This window comes from Fukomys damarensis, unplaced genomic scaffold (assembly GCF_012274545.1).
Source record: "Fukomys damarensis isolate Sample0158 unplaced genomic scaffold, DMR_v1.0_HiC HiC_scaffold_7, whole genome shotgun sequence".
Classification (NCBI taxonomy): Eukaryota; Metazoa; Chordata; class Mammalia; order Rodentia; family Bathyergidae; genus Fukomys; species Fukomys damarensis.
The window spans coordinates 6,507,940-6,530,064 of NW_022900919.1; the positions used below are offsets into that span (position 1 = coordinate 6,507,940).

The following is a 22,125-nucleotide window of genomic DNA, read 5'->3' on the forward strand; positions in this document are numbered from 1 at the left end:
ATTTTCATCTCCAGAATTAAGGATTATTTTAATGTTACATCATTGCCTTTTCTCTTTTACTTTCCTTTTTAGTTTTATTTTAGGATTCCCTATTTTTAATGTTCATACAGAGATTTAACTGAAATACCAAATAGTTTCTTTGGTGTGAAAAACTATAATAGTACACAGGATCCTAATGAGATAATTAATAATGTGAAATAGGAAGTAAAGTGCTAAAGGTGTAGGGAAAGTGGGAAGGGTGGGGGAAAGGTAATAAGGGAGAGGAAAAAAATATGAGAAACTGAAAAGATGGAAATAAAGTGTGTGTAAATGGGGAGGGGAGGAGGGGGTGAAGGGAGGGCAGGGACAAGGGGAAAAAATGAGAATCAAGACCTATCATGTAAAGGTACGGAATCCCAAAGATGAATGTAACTGTATTTGTATACCTAGATTGTACCAATAAGCTCAATAAAAAGAAAAAAAAAAGAATAGAAGTCCATTGTCACAAGCCGCTGAAAATTCAGAATCACTCTTCTGCAGCATTATTGATTCCACAATCCATGGTCCAATTCTGGACTTTTGAAGTAGGACCCTGATACGATACTCTGCCAACATCTCAGAATTATTTGGAAACAACCCTAAGGCCACAGAATGAATTGCCTTTCTTTTTCCTTGCCTGTGGATCCTGTAGTTTTACTTTCAAAATTTCTACACCCTCCACATAGACTCATCCCTCTGTATCTGTGGCTCAGGAGATAGGTATCAAACTCTGCAGATGCTGAAGTCCTCCACGGAAACGGACAGGTCTGTGCACAGAACCTATGCTTGTCCTCTCATGTACATTTGATTACCTCTAGATGACGTCTCATACCTAATACAACGTAAGCGCTACATCAGTAGTTGTTCCACTGCACTGTTTGGGAGATAGTGACAAGAAAAGAGTCCACATGTTCAGTACAGATGCAATTTTTTTAAGTGGCTTTGATCCAAGTTGGCTTGAATTCACAGGTGGGGGCCCACTGGCACAGAATTCAAGCTTGATATACAATTTGGGGCTCTAGAGAGAAGACTCAAATGTTCCACCTGGTACAGTGTGATTTCTGGCTTGAGAGATTTCAACTGGCTTATGTTCCACCTCAAATATTTCTGTTTTCTACAATAAAGAATTACTTTATCATAATGTGGATTTGATTTCTGAACAGATAAAAATTAACATAAACATTTTAAACATAAAGTTTACTTCCTCAGAAACTTTGTTCACTCTGTCAAAAGCACAAGCCAGAAAGATGAATGAATCCTGACACACTGCTCCAGCCGGAATTCCAAACAAAGGATTTTCAAGCCCGGTTGGCTTCTTATGCTTAGGAACGGATGGGAGAAAAATCTGTCCTTGAGAAAGTCAGATCCCGATTAAATATCTTTACACTCTGATACAATGCCAGCCGATCATTTCAAACATCTTGACATTTAGACAGCAGGAGGTTGCAGCAACTACTTTGGTGATTTCTTGCTTGTGAGGGTATCATATCGCTAAGATGAGCCTTGGGATCCATCTGCCTCCTGTGAGGACATCTAAAGTGAGCTGCAGAGCAGCAAGCAAATCTTCCTCGCTTCATTTCTCAGAAATACACAGGTCACCCACTCTCTCCCTCCAAGTAGGAAGTAGAATCAGATGGAACCCACGCCATCTTGTCCGTGAATAGTGATCTCTGGAGGTGTGGGGTGGTGATGGATTTAGAACCTGCCCAAATCACTGACTGTCCTTCCTGGACTACACCATACTCTGATCCTCAGAAGTGCAATAAAATACAAGTATCAACAGCAAAGGACAGGAAGGGCTGTGCACCGTAAGACCCCATGGTGTCCGGGAGCGTCCTTCAGGGTTTGTCAAGGTATGGGACAAGAGACCTTCCAAGGGAGCAAGACTCTACCGGGCATGGGAGGAGTTAGGAAGTGAACGTCAAAATGAAAAGCTGAAAAAGCGGTGGAGCCTCTGACCAGCCAGTCTGGGAAGTCAAGCACACTCCACTGCCAAAGTTGCTGCACGGCCACAAGGAGAAACTTCTTCTCTAGGCTTTTGGCGCAACATCTCAAGATGACCGGAGACTGCTGCTGAGAGGTGGGGCCAACCATGCAGACCGGATGGGCACAGAGCGGAAGTGAGCGACGCAGATAGGCAGCCGTTGGACACCCTTGTGTGTGTCCGGCACTGCACTGACCATGTTGGCCTCCTGAGAGTAATGGCTGCTGCCCACTGGCCAGAATTGGCTCAGTCCTGGCTGTAAGAGAGGACAGAGTCCTGCCAGTCTCCACTGAGGGAAGCAAGCGAAGAGGTTTGGCTAAGGGCCAGGCAGCCAGGAGCGCTGGTACAGAACCAGACCTCCCAACGAAGGGCCTCTCAACATCACCAGCACAGGCACTTTGGGCTGGACGATTCCTCATTGTGGGAAACTGTCCTGGGCATCACAGCAATGCTAGGCAGCTTCCCTGGCCTCTGCTCACAGATAGCAGGAGCCCCTACAAGGAGTAATAACCAACAGCGTCTCCAGACTCACCCAGTGTCCACGGGATGGCGGCAGACAAGATCGCCCAGGTGAGAACACTGATTCACCTTCTGCCTTCACGTACTACTTTGTTCTTTGATTCTCTTTTTCTAGCCCTTTGTCCCTCCCTCCCTCCCTCCCTTCCACCTCCCATTTCCTGTTCTCCTTCCCATTTGGAAAAGATCTCCCTACTTCCTACGTCCATCCTGAATTTTGCTCTTTGTTTATATGTTGGATTTCTCATAGGTGAGGGAGCATATGATGTTTAAATGTGTGCGTTTATTTCACTTAACATTATGTTCTCACGGTGTATCTATTTACCCACAAATCTCTATTCTTCTTAGGGCAGAGGAGTATTGCATTGCCTTCCATTCTTGACTGGCACAACCACAACAAACTGGCTTAGGGGATAAAAGCTTTTTCCCTTGTCCTTCAAAGAGCCATCTAGTGTTTTTCCTCTCCGATGTCTTGATTAGCAAATAAATAAATCCAGTAAATAAAACTTTCCATCACTGTGGTGCTCATCACCTTTCCTTTAACAATCCTGAAAATTCCACCGAGATGGCCTTGGAGATTCTCCTGTGTGAAGCAGCGGATGCCGGAGATGGAGAGCGAGTCTTTGGGGGACCCTGAGCCCATGGTCAGGAGTTACGCTGCTCTTCGTGGGGGTTCTGCTTACTGAGCGATCATCTGAGTCCTGATGAACAGTCTGCAGTGCACGGCACACAGCATGAGACTTTTTCGTTACACAGAGGTTTGTTGGGTGAGTTTTCGACCTTGTAATCGCTACTAACTGTGTGCTGACGGAAATGCTTATCACTGAGTCTGAGAACAAGGAGTTAATGAGCTACGAAGCATCCAACCCAAGCTCTGTCTGCAGAGTCCCAAGGATCTGAGTTTCCACCTGTGTCTTCTTGTGCAAATAAGTGTCAGTCCTAGAGTCCAGTGCTGGCCAGAAACCCTGGACCGCTGAGTTTCTATACACAAATGGATGAAGCTGGGCTCCTACTTCACACCACGTATAAAACTGAAGTAAGAACGCATTCGAGACCCAAAGAGATGAGCTAAAACTATTCAGCTCCTTAGAGCATGTAGATCTAAGTTGTCATGAACTTGGATTAGGCGATGTTTCCTCAGACATGGCATCCAAAGCACGAGCAAGAAAAGCAAAAGTACATAAATGGGGCTTCTCCAAAATTGAACATTTCGTGCTTCAAAGGAAATCACCAAGAAAGTGAAAAGATAATCACAGAATAGGGGCAAATATTTACAAATTAAGCATCAACTCCATAATAAAAAGACAAATAAATACCACAGTTAAAAAGTAAACAGTAGTCATTTCTTCCAGGAAAATACACAAACAGGTCCACAAGCCCAAAATACCCAACATCATTAGCATCAAGGACTGCAAGTCAAGAAAACAGTGAGGCCACACTTCACATCCAGCAGGGCGTCTGGGCTCCAAGACGTGAATAACAAGTGTCAGAAAGGGTGTAGAGGAATGATAGCCCCATACGTGGGTGATAATGTGAAATAGCATGGCTACTTCGGAGAACAATCTGGAAATTCATCCAATGGTTACCATAGGCCCCTGGAATCCGCCTGCTATGAATATACCTAAGACAAATGAAAACACATCGCTATGCCAAAGCTTGTAGAGGAATCTTCCTGGAATCATTATCCATAGCCAAAAAATGGAAACAACCCAAAAGCCCACCAACTGATGAGTAGGTAAACAAAATGTGGCAAGCATTTCCTTACACTATTACTTGTCAAAAAAGAATAAATGAAACACCGATCCACATTGTAACACTAGCGGACCTTGAAAATTATACACTTAGTGAAAGAAAACACCACAGAAGATCATATATTATATGACTCTAGTTATGACGTATTCAGAATCAGCAAATCTTAAGAGAGAAAGCACAACAGATGTTGCCTGGGCTGGAGGAAGGGCATGAATACTGGCTGAAAGGTACAGTTTCTCTTTAGGGAAGTAAAGACGTTCTACCATGGGTTTTAGTAATGGCTGCACAACTCTAGGAGGATGTATGAAAGCCACTTGTGCACCTTGATAGGTAGATTGTCTGCCATGTAATTATATCATCTTAATAAAGCTATTTTTTAAAAAGAGTCTGATGTAGACAGGGAAGTGAACTACCAAGGAGCTCTCTGCCTCAACTGGTCATGACGGTGCTAAGTCCCAAAATTGCTAAATCAGTCAGAAGAAACTGGGATCACTGGGAAACAGAAACGGAGCTGCAAAAGGTAGCAGGGTATCGTCAGAGAAAGCTTTAGGAGAAAGCGTTCGGGGAAAAAGAAAAAGCCTCGGCCTCCCATTTAGACAGCCCACCCCAAAGCTTAACTGCATAAGACACACAAGGTGAGCGTTCTCTTCCTCAGTTTACTGAGAATTAAGTTTTAAATGGAGAGGAATTGAGGCAGATACTGCACACTAGGGGACTTGGGAGACATGTGTCCAGTGCCAAGAACAAAACTATTTTGAGAAAAGGCAAAATTTATTTCCAAAACATGCCTGGGAGTCAGCCATCAGAGCGCTTACTTATCCACAAAGTGCAAACGTTTAAAACAACAACAGTGACAAGTCTTTGCATTATTATGAGTCACCACCCTTACGGTAGTCTACTGTGTGGAAAACCAGTCATTTTCAATTTGTTATCTCAACAGCCAGACTGATAACAGTCATAATGTTGACATAATTACGATCTTCCTGAAAGTCCTGATCACTCTGTGGGACACGCTCAATATTGCACTCATGTTGGGGGCTAGAATAAGATGTGAAGGCCCCACTTTTGGGGGTTTATCTAAGTGTGACATCTGTGGGGTTTTTCCCAACAGTCTTCGGTCCTTTTGGAAGCAGGGAAAAAATGTCAGGTTTGTGTTTTCAAGTCTTGCCTTGCAAGCAAAATTCTGGCTGTAATCAAAAGAGCTCCCACTTCAGAAAAAGAGAAATCACCTATTGTATTAGTTTTCTGTTGATGCCTAGTGAATAACCACTGCCAACCTACACAACAGAGAGAGATTCTCCAAAGATTAAGACTTTAGCGGTGAGTAGCATCGCAAGGGAGTATGCGTGACATAGTACGCTAAGTGTGTGTTCAGGAAAGTTGAGGCAAAGGGAGCGTTTAAAGACAAAAAGAGGATTGTATACACTTTTAGAGCCAATTATCCTTAGCAAGGATCAAAATAGCAAGAGTGGAGTCAGTCCAAAGTCAAACAAGCAGCTGCCGAAAAACGTGCTTGCAGAGGTGCTTTCTGTGTGAGGTTGCAGTGGTCTCTGGGCAAGACTGTGTGTGGTTCTGGCAGTGTTTTGTGATCATTGTTAGCAGGCATACATGCATGCGATTCCCTCCTTCACAGTCTCCTGGCTTTATTTATTTATGTTTTTGTTAGGGTTTGACACAAGGGACTCCATTCTGACTCTGACAAGCGTTGCACCACAAATTGAATCTGAGGCTCGTTTTCGTCTGCACACACCCTGCTCCTTCCTTTCACCACTCACAACCCATGTGGAAAAGGGTATCAGTCTCTATAAAGCCGAAGCACCATTCCTAAAGTTCCTCCCAGGTTTCTACCGGTCTCTCAGCCCGAAGCTATTCTATCCCCAGCTCCTCTCACAGGTGGCAAGTTGCCGCAGTAGGGCCTCCCTCAGACCTCATTAACACCTCTGTAAATAAAGACAGCTGATGTTTTCCTCTATCTGGGATAACAAACAATCGGTTTTCGCAGATATGACTCAGAGGCAGCTTCATACACTGATTTGACCAGTGGACACTGTGTGCACGCATGGAAAATCACAATGTATCCCACAAACATGCACATTTCTTTTAATTTTGTAACATTTAAGGAGATGGAAAAATGTTCATTAACCACATGTGGATGGTGGCTGACATATTTAATACTGTGGAGATACACACACACACACACACACACACACATATGTCATTCTAGAAAGTTTTCTTGGTTAATGTGGTCTACAATCATCCCATTCTTACTTAGGTAACTTTTATTTAAACAAAATAAAGATGACCCATTAAAACAAATTAATTGGAGCTGGGCATGGTGGCGCACGCCTGTAATCCCAGCACTCGGGAGGCTGAGGCAGGAGGATCACTGTGAGTTTGAGACCAGCCTGGGCTACATAGTGAGTTCCAGGTCAGTCTCAACTACATAGTGAGACCCTGTCACAAAAAACCAAAAATAAATAAATAAAAACAAATTAATTGGGCCGGGATTTAGCTCAGTGGTTCCACCACCTGCTTTGTAAGCATAAGGTCCTGAGTTCGATCCCCAGTACCAAAAAAAAAAAAAAAAAAAAAAAAAAAAAAAAAATTAAAAGTGCATAATACTCCAACAGGTTACCATTCACTGTTTTAGAAGACTTCACCTCATATTTCTCTCTCCTGGAAAGCTCTAAGGCAAATGCTATCTACCTCTTAAAGAAACAAGTGGCTAAAAATGATAAAGCCTTAAAGGAAAAATTACCATTTAGCCCAGAGCATCTTCTATTCAAAAATAAGGAACAGGCCAGTGTCATGGGCAATGCCTATAGTCAGTGACTACAGTCTCAGTTACTCAGGAGGCTGAGGCAGGAGAATTGCTTGAGCCCAGGAGTTTGAGGTTAGCCCGGGTAATGCCGCTTCCCTGCCCTGAAAGAAGAAAGCCCAGGACTGTACAGCAGCAACTATAGAAGTGAGCATCTCTGAGGAAGACCCAGTTGATGGTCTCCTTGGGAATGTGGAGCAATTGTTCCTTTTATATGATCAATACCATCACCATTGAGGTTATGCATGGTTACATAAAATTGACTGGAAGATAACCTTCTGCCCAAAGAGAGGCCACACTGAGCCTTGGAGCTGATGCCTTTAAAATAGCTGGTATGGAAAGGCACACACACACACACACACACACACACAGAGCTATCCTGCCTCTGGCACTGTACATGATTCAGCAATGTTGTGACACAGGGAACAGCTGACCTCAGCAAGCCGGCCTAAAAAATGGGATGAAAAACAGACTCAATGCTCCCAAGAGATACATTCACATTAAAAGCTTACAAACTAGTAGCAGTAACAAGTCAGAAGGTTAAGGGACTGCACGGTAGCTCATGAGACAAAATAAATGCACTTTTCTCCCCCTTTGTAGGAGTTATCCATGATGAGGACAATGAAAATAAAAAAAAATCAAATAGATTTTTGTATAAAATCTGTTTCAAAGTACTCAGTTACAGATCCACAAAACACAAAACACTGCCTAACATCAGGCTATTCTGTTCATTTCAAGAGTCTCTAACTGACTTTGTTACACAAAAAAACCGGGTGAATCTTGATCAAAATGTACAGCATCACCTCCACCATGAGTAAGAGCCTGTGAGAAATGACTCCTTAGACACTAGAGGTGTGGACGGTTTATGCCATGTCTATGGTATCGCAACTCAGAAAAAGAAAAAACAAACTATGAGGAGGAGATACCAGCTCGAGCCTCATCCCCAAGTATCCTCACCAAACACGTAAGATGTTGCCAAAGTCTTGAGATGGTGAATGCATGTTCAAGGTGATTGTAAATTCTCTGCTTGGTGAAACCCTTCCAAGCAGAAAAGCCATTTCCGTAATCAGTTTTTAAAATATTAGGCAATGCTCATTGACTAGAACAATCACAAAGGATCTTGGCAAGGCGTTATCATTTAATCAAAAGTCTTCTTGCTCCTACTTTCCAGTTTCCAGGAAAAGTAGAGGTGCCGTGTAACCATGCATTGCTGATGTGCTCTGCAATGTTTGCGCGTTCCTGCTGAGGACTTTACTGCTAGTAGCCATTGTTCAGCCTGATCTGGATCTCTGAGACTGGAGCCTCATGAATTAATCACTCAGTGACCCACGGAACTGACTTAATGCTCATCACTGACCTGACTCTGGTTCAGGCAGACCCAGCTAACTATCATGAAAGAGAAACTTTAAAAAACATTCCTCCGTGGATAGAAAAACTATCCCTTCAAAACCTCACCCCAGAAAGAATGGCTGCTGCCAAGAAATCAACCAATAGCAAATGCTGGTGGGGCTGTGGGGAGAAAGGAGCCCTTCTCCATTGTGGGTGGGAGTGCAGACTGGTGCAACACTGTGGAAATCAGTATGGAGATACCTCAGACAACTAGGATTTGAGGTCCCATTTGACCCAGCTGTTCCTCTGCTGGGTATATTTCCAAAAAAATTAAAAGAATCATACCATAGTGATACATGCACACCCATGTTTATAGCGGCACAGTTTGTAATAGCTAAGACTTGGAAACAGCCTAATTGCCCATCAGCTGGAGACTGGATAAAGAAGATGTGGTTTTTCTATAAAATGGAATATTACTCAGCCATAAAGAATGATAAACTAGAGATATTTATAGCTAAGTGGATGCACATTGAGGCCATACTCTTCAGTGAAATAAATAGGACACACGTGTATAAATACCAAATCGTTTCCCTGGTGTGAAAAGCTAAAAGTGTAAATAAGGATCAAAATATATAATTGATATTGTGTAATTGGAAGAAAAGGTCTAAAGGAGTAGGGGAAGTGGAGGGAATAGGGGAAAGGGAAAAAGGGAAAAGAAAAAGTATGAGAAAAGGAAAAGCATGGAAACAAAGTCACTGTAAACAGGGAAGGGTGGAGCAGGTAAAGGAGGGCTGGGAATGGGGAAAGAATAAGAACCAAGGTAGGTAATGTAAAGGTACAAGATCCCAATGATGCATGTACCAATAAACTTAATTAAAAAAAACTCTTCAGTCCTGCAATGTGCATGTCAGTATTCTGGAAGAGGTACTGCTTGGAAATCCTACCTGGAGACTACATGCTGGAAGGATTCGGTGAAGACCCTCCACAGACACCACAGCAAAACTACAATGACTGTGTGCTTGGACTGGTTTATCCCCTATGCAAAAAGGCCAAAGATACTGATAAGCTCATGGGGACAACCAGCTGACCATATTACTGAATATCTACTACGGCTTAAATCTAAAATGTTCCCCAAAAGTCTTATGTGTTCAAAGGTGGCCCTGGTGAGAAGAGGCAGGTCACTGGGGAGTGACCTACAAGGGTGTATTTTGTTCTCGGCTCCTTCCCCTCTCCCTGCTTCCTGGTCGCCATGAGGTGAGCAGTTTTCCTCCACCATGCCCTTTGACCAGGATATTTCTGCCTTGGAGCCAACCAGCCAGAGACTCAATTCCCCGAGCCCTGAGCTGAATTGAGCCTCTCCTCCTGTAAGTTGTGGGTGTTGTATATTTCATCCCAGCCACACAAAAAAATGCCTAACACAGTATCTTAAACTAAGCTTTAAAATCTTGTGGATGAGAAGACAAAAACAGTTGAGCCCCTTTGGAAAACTGTGCATCAGTGCTTTTAAAGTTGAACATATATACTAGATGACCCCGTCATTTTACTTCAGGTGTTACCCTATGAAATGAAAAGCTATCTTCATACAAAAACCTGTACATTAATGCTTAAAGCAGGCTTATTCATGATCATAAAACTCTGGGAACAGCCGAACCGTCCATCAACTGGTCACCTCAGAACCAAATTGTGGTGCATCTATGTAAGGACCACTATTCAGCAAGCTGCAGGGCTGAACTGCTGATACAACAATGAATGGCCTGTGCTAAACAGAAAAGCTAGATGCAAAAGTCACAATGTATTCTGGAATAGGCAAAGCTACAAGAAAATAGAGCAAACCAGGGGTTATCGACAGCTCAGAATTAGGGGTGCTGTCTTAAAAAAGGATACAGGGGAATCTTTAGGGATGAAAGAATCATTATGTGTCTTGATTGCACGGGGGGTGCCAACAATGATTGCACAAAAGGATAAAACAGAACTGTATACTAATCAGACTTTTACAGCATATTAATCGCACCTCATTAAATACGAAATAAAACCATAAAACAAAAAATCTACTTGATTCAGCCCCTGAAACTGATCTGGATCTGAAAGCTTAACAATGTTCTTATCCTTTCAGATTAACCTTTCCTCCCTGAATAAGGTAGGACCCTGTGGAAGGACTGTAAAAGAACAATTTCATAATTATAGCAACATTTGATGGGATTTATCAAACCTGAATGCTATTTCCACCAGCCAAAGTTGATAACAATAACAAACTTTGAGTAATGTACAGGCAAAGATGATAACAAAGTAAGACTTTCAGCAACACCAATTTACCAGGTCCTCGCTGGTGCTAACAGAAAATTCTTTTCCAACTAGAAAACAATGACTCATCTTCACACGACCAGTTTATAGACATGTGCGCCATCCTGCCACGACCAGGGGCCAAGCTGAAATTTGTAATTGACAAAATCACAATGAGTCTCCCTTTTTAGCACTAAAAATCTCTGACTTCTTTTCCCTTGGAGGAATTACTCTGTGAAAAAATAAGTATAGCGTTCACACTGTCAGTCACTAAGTGACCTTATCTTCCCATTAACAATGCACACAGATAACAACACCCCCAGATAATCCCTACTCAGGTCAAGAAATAGACTGAGCCAGAGTCCTGGAAGTACACAGTGCCTTTTCTCCTCCCCAAAGCCAACCAGTATCATACTTCTAGATTAGTTTTGCCTCTTTTGGAACTTTATATAAGTATAATCTTGTAATTTCATGCCTCAAAATTATATTTGTGGGGGGCTGGGGATTTAGCTCAGCGGTTCGGTGGCCTGCCTTGCAAGCACAAGGACCCGAGTTCAATCCCCGGTACCAAAAAAAAAAAAAAGAAAGAAAAAAGAAAAAGTAAAACAAAATTATATTTGTGGGATTCATCCATGATAGTGCATGAATAATTATTTATAAAGTAAATCATCTTTATCTCTATATGATAGTCCATTGCATGAATATACCACTGTATTTTTTTATACTGCTGTATTTATCCATCTGCTCTTGAAAGCCATTTGGATTTCTTTTTTTTTTTTGAGCTGCATTACTTCTTCAAAACTGAATCAAAATTTTAAAGTAATAAAACATTGAATGACTAGGGGGAAAGAAAGAGGGAAATGGAATTAATATGAGAAAAAGAACAAATGGAAACGAAGTCTTTGTGGATAGGGTGGGGTGGAGAGTCTGAAGGAGGGCAGGGGAATGGGGAAAAAATAAGAACCGAGATGGATTATGTAAAGGTACACATTTCCAGTGACAACTGTCATTATATTGTATACTTAAAATGTACCAATAAAATTAATGAATTATTAAAAAATTCAATGAATTTTTCCTTGGATTTCTTCTTGGCAAATAGCAGTACAAGCACACTCATGTATATAAATAGCTTTAATGTAGCATTTTATTTTATTTTTTCCTTTGCAATTAGAATCCAATAATTGCTTCTTGGCCTTTTGGCTGAGATCAAGGGTAGAATCCAACAATTATAATTGTTCTAAAGCATTAATTATTTTCACATGAATTGAGAGTATGGTTTTTAAACATGGCCTTTTTTGCTGATTTGTAAAGAATTCTTTATTTAACGAAAATTAGCATTGGCAAACAAGGCCAAAGGTGCCCTCCAGTGCTTCAAGAAAAGAAATTAAAGGTCCATTTAGAAGAATGCAGAGAATTGTAATCTCGGAGAAGGTGAAACTTTATATCATAAAATTCACTCCCCCTGATGGGCGTGGCAGCGCATGCCTGTAATCCCAGCACTCTGGAGGCTGAGGCAGGAGGATCACTGTGAGTTCGAGACCAGCCTGGGCTACATAGTGAGTTCCTGGTCCGTCTCACTACATAGTGAGACCCTGTCTCAAAAACCAAAAACAAACAAACAAAAAATAATTCAGTCCCCCTCACTGTGTTTAATTTAGCAAATTTATCTCTGAGATTATTCTTTAAAATCTGGGTCTAAACAGCAGAAGGGTATATATTGGGTTGTGCATTAAAACTCAGGAAAATATTCAGAGTCACACAAGTACACACACATTTATAATTCCAGAAACTGTGGCACACAGAAATCATAAAACTGCTAATGGCTTGTGGTCTCCATTTCAGTATTAATGGCTACTCTGAGGGTTATGATTAAATTAATGTAAAAAGTGCTAACCGTGGACTAACTGCTCTTGTCCGTTTAAATATAAATGTAATTCAGTGCCACACAGTGACCTTTAGAACACCAGTGTTTTCCACACCCGCATCTACGTGGTCAGAACTTTCTGTAGAGGAAAAGCAACCACACAAAGCCCCTCAGTGGTCTGATAAAAGAGCAGATACGTCCAAAAAAGAAATGTCAGAGCTGCCTTCTTATTGCGCATGCTTTTTAAAAATCAACTTTATGAGCCTTTTTTCCCCTAATAAAACCTTTTGCAATAGAGTTTGATAAAATACATCCCACCATCGCCGTAACCTGGAACCATCCCCTTGACCGGGCCGTGGGGCCTCTCTTCAAAGCTCTGCTGTTCTGATGGCTCGGGTGCTGCCACCTGGCCCCGGGAGATCCCATGCCTCCTGGGTGCACAGCGGACTTCCCAGAACAGTGGGTGCCCTATCTTCCCTCTGCTGCCTGCCCATGCCACCTGTATTCTGAGTCCCCAGTGCTGTTCCCAGTCCAGGGCAGCTCTCTACCTCGGCTGGGCACTTGGGCCGCATTGAAACGGCTCGGGGCCTCAGTTTCCCACTCCCCAAAGATAGGCTCTGCAAGCTTCAGAAGGAAATAGGGAGAGCCTGGCAAGAGACGTGTTTCTAAGGGTCATTTTTAGTAGTAGCATTGCAGGAAAGCACAGCCTCATTTTGCCAATTAATGCCTCTTGACAGGTAAGCACATTAAAAGGCTGAACGATCATTAAATGTGGAATCTTTTGTACTGTAAAAATTAATTGCTAAGTTTTCTCAGGGCTGTGAGCCTTCTCTTCGGTAGTGGACGCGTGCAGGGACAACCGCGTTGACATGCAGGCGAGGACTCCGCATCTCATGTGGGAATCTGCTTTCTAGGCTGCCGGGAGCTGTGGTCCCAGCTAACACATCTTTTTCATGTCATACTTTCTCCTTCTCTGTAAACTTCACCGCATCAGCCCACAGCCGCTGTCTGACAGTGGCCCTGGGCAGCACCTGAGGTTGGTTTTCCCCTGGGCCGTGCTTCTCTCCAGTGCAGAGGTCATTTTTCTTCCGACTCCCAGAGGACTGTCCGGCCTCCCTGCTGCACCTCGGGCTGCTTCCATGTTGTTCATTCCAGCAGAGAGAGGCTGTTGATCACTAAACCCTTTGCTTCCTTCACACCCTGTGCAAAATTGAGTATTTCTCTTGTCCTTTGCAGCTAGGTGAGGGCACATAGGCTGTTTCCGGTCTGACCCTTTTAAATCACCAGTGTGACTTTCCTGTTCCCTCCACAGCCAGCCTTGGACCTGTTTCCCCTGTCAGGGAGACCAGGAAGCCAAATGTTTGAAGGCAGTGGTGCCATCATGGACCGAGGTCTTTGAATGACGGAGGAGAAGCGCCCCTACCTTGGACCCACACCGTACTGAGGAACCCTCCGAAGTCCCTAAAATATGTGCATCCTGAAGGTTATAGCAGCCTCACTGACTGGCTTCTCTGCCAATATTTGGTGGGCCCTTGGCTCTCTGTATGTTTCACTCACCTGGACAAGCCTGGCCTGAAAACCCCAACCTTCTGCTTTTTCTGTTTCTGGGCTGGCACTTGAGCACTCTCAGAGAAGACCCTCAAAGCCAGACACCCTCTCTTCCACGGTATTTTAAATCTGGTCTCCTGAAGCCTTTGAGCCTCTCTCCTGCTCTAAGGACAGAGGTGCCACCTGGCTGGGAGCGTATTCCAAGCTCCAGGCCTCTGTTCCCACCTCCCACAGCCTCCTCCAATCTGGAAGGGGTCCTGGGCGCTGGCTCCCAGCTGCTCCAGGGATACCGGCCTGCACCGTGCCCCCTTCCCACCTATATACGAGGAGTTCTCTATAAGCAGAAGCAAGTTGATGGTGAAAGAAAGAAAACCAAAAATATCTATGCAGAGCAGCTCTAACGCCCCCAAACGTCACTCGTACAGTTTTCGGTATTGGCATTGCAGCCGAAGTGCAAATCTTGCTCAACTCTCATGCTGTCTGTGTCCCTTCTAACCATTTGCGCTCCTCTAATGGAAGTGGCTCCCTGGAAAGCGGCGACCAGGTCTTTCGCTGTGGGTGAACCCACAGCATCAACTGCAGCTTCTTGTGCTCTCGCTGGGGATTGCGGAGCTCCAGCTCCCCGGGAACACTTACATCCCTCCAACTCCCTCCTCGGGCTGTGCTCCAAAACCCGGTAGAAGTCCTAAGTGGAGAGCCGGCCGAGCTCTCTCTTCCTGAACCAGCGCTCCGGCTGCCTCCACCCAGCCACTCCCACACAGCCACACAGGGGGAAGCCGGAGCCCACAACTCGGACCCACGATTTTTTTCCTTTTTGCTTCTGTGGCTGCGCACATTCAGGGGACCCATTTTGAACGTCTGCCTGCTTAGGAGCTGGCCTCCCTGTACTCTGCAAAGCACAGGTATGTATATTGAAGGAGCACAAGAAACCTGTGCTAATAATCATCTTTTGAGAGAGACCAGAAGCTCTTTGGACGCTTGAACAGCTGATGGGTATTTCAGTCATCACCTGCACAAACTTAAATCCTGGACGCCTCTCGGCCCCTCTCACCGACGGCCAGCCCAGCAATGGCAGCATCAACCTGGCCTCCTACAGCTGTCCAGCTCGGCCCTCTCTGGCTCAGACAGCCTCTGGACAGCTCGGTGGCCACGGAAAGGGCCACCCTGTTCCCACTGCTGTCACTCCACTTTTGTTTCCCACAGAAAAGCTAGATGACTTTAATTAAGCTGTGCCTGTTTCGAAACAGACTCTATTCCTCATGGGATCAAACCCAAAGGCTTCGGAGAGGCCAGGAGAGCCGGGCCAACTGCGACACTGCCCCTCAGGCGAGGTCCGTGCTCAGAACTTTGCACCTGCCCCTTGTCTTCCTGGAATAAGCTCCTGGTGCTTGTCTTAGTTGCCCAGGGCTACCTGCCCCACGCACTGGATGGCTTTAAATGGCAGACACTTAGTGTCACACAGTCGGAAACCCACAGTCAGGGTCTGCAGGGCCATGCTCTCTCCTGAAGCTTGAGAAGAACCCTCTCTGTGTATTCCTCCTAGTGCTGGGACTGCCATCCACCCTTGGGTTACTGCTCTCGGTCACCACTGTCACCTAGCACCCTCCCTAGGTATCCATGTCTCTGTCCTACTACAAGGAGAGCTCCTGTAAGTCATTCTCAATTAGCTCCCAACGTCGCCCTCACGTATTTCCAAGTGCAGGCACATTCCCAGGTATGGGAATTAGGACTTCAACATGTCTTCTGGGGGAGAGGGGACACAAATCACCTCCTAACAGCATCCTATACATTTCAGATTTTTATTTGTTCTGTTACTTCAGCCCATTTTTCCTCCTTATGCCATTTTTCACTATCTGAAAATAAGTATTCAGCTCTCCCAAAAGATAACGGCAGCGGCCCAAATTAGAATCCTCCACCCGTTCTCCTGAAAACTGTACAGATGAGCAAGAGAGGGAAGAGAACTGTCCACTGGCCACATGGAGACAATGTCAGCAAGAACAGCTGAAAAATAAACGGCCAGCGGAAGCAAGAGACCACAGCAGCAACGTAAGACAGAAGAAAAAGGGTGTCGCTCCAGTAACAGAAGAGGGAGCAACTGATGGGCCACACAGACCCGCTGCCTCCATCGCAGGGTCTGCAGTCGCCCGTCCAGGGAAATGCAACAAAAACAGACAAACACAAGAGCAAAGGAGGAAACCAGAACCAAAACTTCAAGCTGGCGGAGCTGCTTTGCAAAAGTTTAGCAAACAGAATTATCACACCCCAGCTCTTCCCCTCCAGGGTAGACCCGAGACAAATGGAAACACTCATCCATACACTTGGCAATGTTGTTTCTTAACAGCCAGAAGGTGGGACCCCCAAAAGCCCATTAACTGGTAAATGATCAAGCATGGATTATCTGCAGGACAGAAGATATAAACAGAAATGAAATACTGATTCATACCACAGCAGGGATTACACTGGAAACATCATGCTAGAAGCCAGTTACAAAGGACCTCATATTGTATGACTCCATTGGTAGGAAATCTCCAGAACAGGCAAACCCATGCCCATGGGAAGTGAATCCATGCTCGCTAGGAGCTGGGCTGCAGGGGCAATGTGGTAGGGCTTTACTTGGGAAAGGGATACAGGTGCTCTGGGCTTAGATAAGACTGGGGCTTGCACACCCCTGTGAATATGCTGAACACCACCGACTGGTAGACCCGAAAAGTTCATGAATTCTTTCTCAGTTTACAAAAAAAGAAAGAAAAGAAAAAAAACAACTTTGAGGCAGATTAAACAAAAAATGCACCTGAAACAAACTGAGCCACTATGAAAATACTGTAGATTATTGGCACCCAGTTCCCACCCAACCCGCTTTCCCTGGGTTTTTGATGAAGCCCTGTTTTCTGGACAAGTTGCAGGGAAAAGAGTTAGGGTAAATTGTAATTTCTGTACTAGATGAAAGTTTACGTAATGACTCACTCTCAAAAACATGCTCACTCTCACAAACTCACACGCACGCACCTTCTCACACAACTCACTCGTGGGTAAACTCTTCCACACAGCACTTTCACGTACTACACAGCTCACGTGCACAGTCACTGTCGCTGCACACACATTTGCACACTCACGGTCTACCCACAGGTGGGAATCCACTGCTTTTTAGCGGGCCTAGAAGTCGGGATGATGCTCCCTCCAGACTCCCCCCAGGCGGGTGCGGCTGGGCCTCTGCCCCAGGGCTACTCAGAGAGGAAAGAGCGCACCTCATGTGACTTCCGGTCCCCCACGGATGTGCTCGGCTTCTTCTGTTGTTCTGCTCGCACGTCAGGTCCCAGCTTCCTCTTCCCCTCCGCGGGGTGCAGCTCTGGCCATGGGCGCAGCTGGCTGCCATCATGGCCTCTCAGAGCGGGAGAGGACTACCGTGAGGGTGAGGGTTGTTAGGCTTAGCCAGGTCGCTTTTGGCCACCCTCAGCTCCTCCAGGAAGAGACGGACACTGCCCACTGCCCCCTTGGTTGGACAGAGGCCAGGAGGGGCCCGTGGCAGGTTTTCAGCAGCCTCCCTAGAAGAGGCCCAGGAAGAGGAGTTTAAATTACTTCCCCAAGTGCATCTTCGTTTTTAATGATGCGCTAATTTCAATTACCCATGCCGTCCCTGGCCCCATTACCATAAATAACGAAGCGCTAGCTGTACGTGGGAGGGGCTGTCAGGAGTGGCGAGGGGCCGTCCCGCCCAGCGCCCGACCTGCCAAGCACGGGCGACTGTGCTGACTTAGAAATGACCCTCGGGCCCATCCGGTGCTCGCTGCTCGTTTCCACCCCCGGAGTCAGTGCTTTAAGACGCCAGCCGCTCTACAGCGAGGCAGCTCAGCTGTCAGGATACCAAAGCTGATTGCTGCTTGTATTTGTGATCAACACGATTGACGTGCAGATTGTGATTCTCTTATTTTGAAGCAATTTTAATCTAGGTTAAATGTAGGTTGTCAAATTCACCTGTGAGGCAGGAGCCACGGTGGGAGCCAGGGGCTGAGCGGAGAGGATGGCGGTATGTTTGGCAGGCAGGGGAAAGCAGACTTAAGCAGAGAAAGGTGCTTGAGTCAAAAACTTGAGCCCAAACCTCCAGAGCCAAAACCTGCCTAGAAGTGGGGAGGTGGTGGGGGGCACATGAGGGCTTAGCCTGAGGGATCTGAAAGAGGTGCTGCTAACCAGCAGTTTGTTGTAGGAAGAGCTAGGGCTCCCCCGGTGGAGGGGGTGACTGAGTCCCAAAATAATTCCAGTCTTTGGAGGTCCTGGTATCTGCGTTTGCAGGGCAGAGCTCTTGACTTACAATGGCGCCACTCAGGAGGCTGCTGGACTGGGATCTCCTGTAATGAGAAAGGCCACACTGCATTATATACCCAGGAGCAGATTTGTGGAGCCTGAGCTTTATGCATCCAGAGAGCTCTCAAAAAACAAAACAAAACAAAAAACAACCAAAAACATTGTGTCATAATGTCGGCAGATTCTGGAGAGGGGCCACGGGGAAACGAGCAGTCTTTGTATCCTGGGCAAGGCAGACCCTCAGTTGCCCAAGGCCCCGTGCCCATGGAAGGCTGAGACTCGAAGCTGGGACACAGTGAGAAATGCAGGCAGCAGCCTCCTCTACCTGCAATTTATATTCACTGGTTTCAGTCAGCCAGGGTCAGTCTTGGATAAGGAGGAGGTAAAAATGCTAAGATATTCTGAGAAATACAGCACATTCGTCCAGCTTTATTACAGTGCATTATTATTACTACTTGTCACGGAGAATCTTTTATTGTGCCCAATTTATAAGTTAAACTTCATCACAGGAATGTGTGCAGGGAAAGCAGTATATAGCACTCCTTATTCTCTGCAGTTTTGGATGGGACAAGAGTGGCAAGTGTTTTTTGTGTGCTAATCCGACAGCCATGGCTGGCGGGCCCTGAAACCTTCAGGACAGGGGCTGGGTCCAGGAAGACAGGGCCGAATTGAGGGATGGGACTTGTAGCCCATTTTCTGCCTTCTGAGGAAGGGAGAGGGTGCAGAGTCAACCACCAATGGCCAACAATTTGGTAGATCATGCCTACGTGATGAAGCCTCTCTGAATAACTGAACAATGGGGTTTGGGTTGGCAGACACAACCAGCATGGAGGCACAGCCTAACTTCTTGGGATGGCAGCTCCTGGGACCCTTCCAGACCTTGCCCAATGTACTTCTTTATCTGGGTGTCTGTTTGTACACTAGCAGTGGTAGGTAGTGTTCTCTTGAGATTTGTAGGCAGCTATAGAAAACTGATGAATCATGTGTGGGTGGTAGGAAATCCCAGCTTTGTAGCCAAGTCAGAAAGAAGTACCTAGGGCCTGCAGCTCTGTCTGATGCCTACTTTGGGTTGTCGGCATCAGGATGGAATTGAAGTGCAGGATGCCCTGTTGGTGTTGAAGAACGGGGTGGGGTAGGGTGGGGTTGGGTTTCCCACACATACAAGCTGAGAGCAATGCTGTATGTAAAAAAGTTAAACTTCAGTCATTCCTTCATGGTGAGTACATCCGAATCTTCTATTTTGAGACATATATGTCATGATTATCAACTGTATTTGAAACACAGATGAAATATGGAAATACTATATCTCCCAACCTGTTAGATGTCTGAAACACTGAGATGGTGTTCTCTAAAACTGAAGAATGAAGTCTAGGAACAAAATATTTGAGCGGACAGCTCTTGAGAGGCAGGAGGGGTCCCTGACTGGGTGGCCAGGACCCCGCAGTACAGAAGCTTTATAGAACAAACCCACATGGGTACAACACAGGTTACAGCTATGATCAACCGATAAGGTTGCAAGTATAGTCGCTTAGTAACAGTGAGCCAATGGGGAAATACGTCACATAACAAGTGTGCTGGGAAAGAACAAAGACTCCTGGGAAATGATGGGTCTGGAGGTCCTGGTCACCCACCGAGGCAGCTGGTGTCTGTCTTGACTTCATTAGGCCCAGTGCTGTCCTCTGAGGAAGTGTGCAGGCCTGGTCATATCATCTTTATCTTGAGGCCTGGTCTCCAACGGATGTGTCTCCAGCCACAGTTGTGGTGCGTTTTTACCTTGTGTGCTAACTCCCACGAGGGCCCAGCCCTATCTGACTGTATATAATGTTTTTATCTAACTTAGCGGTCTATACTATATTCATCCTACTATGCCACAAAAGAACATAATTATTACTCCTAACTGCAACAATAATTATGTTAATAAAAAGTTCAAGTCCAGTCTTCATTTCTCAGTGGGGTGGCTTCTATTTTCTTTGCTGTTCCAATGCCTGCTTTTCATCCAGGTCCCACTGGGCCTCTGTTAGGGAGCTAAATCTTTTAGCATGGAAGTTGGCTGCAGAGCTGAGTTCATGCACTCTGCTGGAGCCTCTCTGGGGTCCTCAGAGGTTCTGCTTGGATGTGGTCCAGCCAGGCTCCCAGCTTCCTTTTCCCCCACTGCAGGGTGCAGCTCTGACTGTGGATGCAGCTGGCTGCCATGGCTTCTCAGAGTGGGAGACTACCGTGAGGGTGAGGGTTCTTCTCCAAGGGCCCACAGGGCCCCCAAATGGCATCCACAGCTTCTAATTTTAAGGTCTGCTCTTCTGAGGAGATCAGTCATCAGATTTCCAGGACCCAGGACCCTAACCTCCAAGTTAGGAGATTTCTAGGTGAAAAATAAAGAACACTGTGGTGTTATTTCCCCCCTAAGTCATAGCAAAAGTGGGAAGTGGCCGGACCACTGGCTGCTTGGACACTGCGAGGCACACACGGACCATGGATGCCGCTTTGTGGAGACAACTGTACTAGGATGCTGCTTCTCTGAGTTTGGGTTGTAAGGCCTACGAGTCCCCATGTCCTGGAAGTCCTGACACGGTGTGTTCTCACAAGTGCGGAGGCACAGCCTTCTCCCTCCCCTCCCCTGCAGGGTCAGGTAGAAGAGTCACTTGGGAAATGGCTCAACTCCTCCCCAGCCCACAGAGGAGGCCCCCAGCAGAGGAGGCCCTGTTACCGTCCAACTCCATTTTCCTCTGATTCCATTTGTCCCTTTAACATTTCTTTTGAGCCACTCACCTTTGATTCCAGGAATGACAGGTCTGGCTATTTTTATGAAAAGGCTATCTTCATGCTCCCTCAAGCAACAGGGAGCCTCACAGAACGGATGACCCTCAAGTGGGAGCCATTACCCCTTGGTGGGCACTGAGTGCCTCCCCCACAGTGGGAATAACTGCCCTGTGACAGAACCAAGGTTGTGCCCCTAGAGCAAGAGTTGTCTCCTCAAGATGGGAACACAATCGCCCCCTCCGGCAATGACGCTTTTCCCAGACCCACACTTGAGATAACACAAGTGGGCCACAGTCCTGCTGTATACACCCACTGCCTTCGCTCTTTTCTCTCAAACCGCAAAGTTTGAGTCAGCGCCTTCACAACAGATCTTGAACCCTGGACCTGTTCTTCACCCTGCCCTGTTCTTGTCCCCTTCACTGGCATTTTGGGACAGCTGGCCCCGCCTCACCTGCTGGTACAATTGAGAGATGGAGCCTTTAGGAGGTGGGGCCTAGTGGGAAGAAGTGAGGCCACCGGGGCCTGCCCTTGAAGGGTAAATTGGGGCCCAGCCTCTCCCTTTGCTCCCTGGCCCTCATGAGGTGCTTCCTCTATGACGTGCGTTTCTGTCATAATGTGCTGCCTCAACACAGGCCCAAGGCAATGGAGCCAAGAGACCATGGACTGAAACCTTTTAAACCGTGAACCGAAATAAACCATTTCTTCTTTTAAGTCGATGATCTCAGGTACAGCATTTTACCACAGTGATGGAAAGCTAACACAGGGGAGGAAAGACAATGAGGAGGTGGGGAAGGAATGGGAGGAGAAGGGGAGAGGACAAAGGAGGAGGGGAGAAGAGGAGGCTGGTCCTCCTGGCCCAGCAGGAGGTGTCCAGGGACGTTATGGCCCGAGATCAAACGAGAGCAGCAAGAGATGATGGTGTACTTCGGTCACCTTCATCATCACTGGTGCCACTTTTCC

At 45.9% G+C, this 22,125-nt stretch overlaps 1 long non-coding RNA gene across 5 annotated transcripts in view; it reads right to left on the reverse strand.

Moving 5' to 3' along the window:
- The window catches only part of LOC104872055, a 24,546-nt gene extending 2,788 nt beyond the window's left edge, over positions 1-21,758 (reverse strand). For 2 of the 5 annotated variants that reach the window (XR_783035.2, XR_002025837.2), the window contains exons 1-3: positions 21,617-21,757; positions 18,082-18,452; positions 17,355-17,651 (exon numbers count right to left, since the gene is read on the reverse strand). This is a non-coding gene — a long non-coding RNA (uncharacterized LOC104872055). Of the gene's footprint in view, positions 1-17,354; positions 17,652-18,081; positions 18,453-21,174; positions 21,334-21,616 lie in introns of all 5 variants that reach the window. The other 3 variants (XR_783034.2, XR_002025838.2, XR_004516172.1) reach the window with 3 other exon arrangements.
- Between the last annotated feature and the right edge of the window lie 367 nt (positions 21,759-22,125).